Genomic DNA, 2,978 nt, shown 5'->3' on the forward strand with positions numbered 1-2,978 from the left:
AAACCTTTACACAGATGTACCAAATGGGGCATTTAATATACGGATAGCAAAGGCTATCGATCGATCAATAGCGGGCCGGGTGATACACCAGTCGAGGAAAGACGTCAAAATTTTGGCGCCAATTTAAGCAATTTTTAACGGCCACATATTCCTACAAAATTTGGGGACTTAAGGGGACCTTCGCTAATATTGAAAAGGACCATTATTCTGGCACCACCAGGCGGAATAATATGCTTAAGTACCAACCAATAATAGCGCAACAGGCAAATATCGATCAAACGTTAAAGTAAAGCGCATAAACAAAGCCACTCAGTCGTGCATACCACTCATAATAAAGGCGTTTTTTTGTTCCATTTAGAGAAGAGTAAGTTCGAGTACTAAAGTACTCAAGTCAACTTAACTGTTACAAGAATACATAAAACCGTTCAAATCACCTTCCGTGCTCCTGAATAAGGACAAACAGCCATTTAAAATTCAGTCAACTTTCCAGCGCGTGCACTCGAATTTGATGCAATGTGACACCTTCTCATTGATAATAACGCGCAAGGGCTAATGGGATACCCGACTGATCCTCCTTTGATTATTGCTTAACCGCCTATTGTCTATGCTTAGTTAATGTTTATCTATGTCGCGGTTTATTTTTGTCGATTACTGTAATTGGTGTGAAATTGTTATGTAATTTATGTCAGTCATTTGCTCATATTACGGGCTGGCTAGAAAGAAAGAACAATTTTTGATAGCTTTCGAGAGGTCGTGCGCTCCGCTACTGTATAACTGTTTTTGTCTACTCCGCTACCCGTGCGTTTCAAGTACGCTAGGAGCTCTACCAAAGTAAGTTACCTATACTGTTTTACGCTCGATTTAGTTTATCGTTTCTTTCACTATTAGTTCAGTTGATTTCAAGAATAGGTCATTGTGCTGTGTCATCGTTTGTAAGATTGATTAGCTTCGTTTCGTTTTCTGTTACCTTCTAGTTCGAACCACATAATTCTACCATATTTGCTATCGCAATCACACCAAATTTTCAGCAACTACCTTATTTATCGCTACCTGGCTACGTTCCATTTTGTATCTTGTAAAATTAAACACTTGGGATTGTTACACGTGGTGCTTGTGCGTTCGTTTTGGGGCCCTATGTACTAGCTATCCTTCGACGGCTAGGCGACGCTACCCTGTGATTCTCTGGAATTCACGCCATATCCTTGACTGAAGTCTCTCTGTTATAACCTAAGGTGAAATTCAAAAACTTCCTTCTCGTTCACTGCTTAAATTTCGATTCCATTGGTAGAGGTATAGCGATCACATTGATATCAGAGTTTCGCGCTTCTCAAAATTAATTTTACCTTTTGCCTTGTTTCCCTGGATATATGAGACAGAATCTTCAAGATCCCTTCTTAATTATAATAAAAAGACAAAATAATTATAATAAATATGACAAAAATTCATTCTTGCTATCATTATCACTTTTCAGGTCAATTTTGCAAACACATCGCGTTCAACAAAGGTACACCTGTCGACTGAAATGAGGGAAACAAGAAGGAAGCATAACATGGAAAGCTGAATTTAGCAAAATTAATTTTCGGAATCTCAAAGTTCATAATTACATACGTGTAAACGCATATTGCAAAGTTTCCGTAAAAAGGTACGTGATAGTAGAGAGAGTTGTGCAATAGTTGCCAAGTTTTTCATTGAGAACAGTTTGCCAGATAGAGTGGGTTTTTAATTAAGCATTCCTATTCAGGCTGCTCTAAAATAAATTTTTGATCTTGATTGTAAATATTTTGAAATATTTTACAATTTCAATGGATAGCCTGCTATGAGTTAAGAGTTAAGATAACAGTTCTGGATTGATTTAACGCCGGACCCGGGACTTTACCCTGAAAGCAAATGTTATCGTTTCCAACATGGGCTTTACCCTATTAGTTGTGCGAAACCCCTATTTTGACAACTTTAAAAGTGTTTGATTTAACAGCCTTGCCCTAAAAAAATCTTTTTTGCTAGCAATTTTCAATTATCTGCAAAATCAGAAGCATTCAGTCTTAATGGTTGTAAGCTTTTGGCAAAAGTTACGTTTCATAAGACTGCTAGAAGATACGTCACATTTCCCTTTTTATTTTTTTAATCATCCGGCAGGCTAAGATCTCTGTACTCCATTCTAACTTACTATTTTTTTTCTTAAAAAGAGAAGGAAAAATATATAGAGGCTGTTACACCTTTTGTCGCGAAGAGTACTTCTGCTTATTTTGTTGATTCTACGGTGTTGCAATTGTTTTGATTACTGTTATGTTTGGTTGACCCTAAGATTTCTTTAATCTTGACCGCGCACAGTTTTGCCATAGGTTTTAAATAAAGGAGGCCTTTCCTGATTCAGACACTAAAGAACTGCTTGTTAGTCTTTGTCTGGTACGCCATACTCGCAAAAACTCTCCTTAAAAAGTTTTGATTTATTGGGTTTTTCCCAAGTCTTCTAAAAAAACATCTTGCCATTTCTAAAACATCACGGGCATGCCTTCCTCTCCCTCTCGTGACAGCACCATCTGAACCACCTGGTTTTCTATGAGGTCAATGAACTAGAATTAAAAGTTTTGAAATAAGTAAGTTTTCTAATCAAATACTTCGTATAGGGATGTACTATGCAAATTACCTAATTCTCAAGACGGTCAAAAAAGCCCTTTCACTTCCCTTTGGAATTGAACGCCCGAGTGTGATCCGATGATCTCAATACAGGTCTTTACAAATCTCGTTTTTTCAACCTGAAAAGCTGATTGATTTGAAAAAACGATCTCGCCAAATGAGAAGAGAGAAGAAAACGACTAACAACTAAGTCTCTTGACCAGGAATAGAATTCTTTAGATATTAAAACGTGTGGGTGTTTTAACAGGGCAGTTTTGATGAAAAGAGCTGTATTAGTGCATTAACAGATGGCTGAATTAGGATTATAGCATAAATGAACATAGTACGCATCGTCTGATTGGTCA

Source organism: Stylophora pistillata, chromosome 8, assembly GCF_964205215.1.
Source record: "Stylophora pistillata chromosome 8, jaStyPist1.2, whole genome shotgun sequence".
NCBI lineage: Eukaryota > Metazoa > Cnidaria > Anthozoa > Scleractinia > Pocilloporidae > Stylophora > Stylophora pistillata.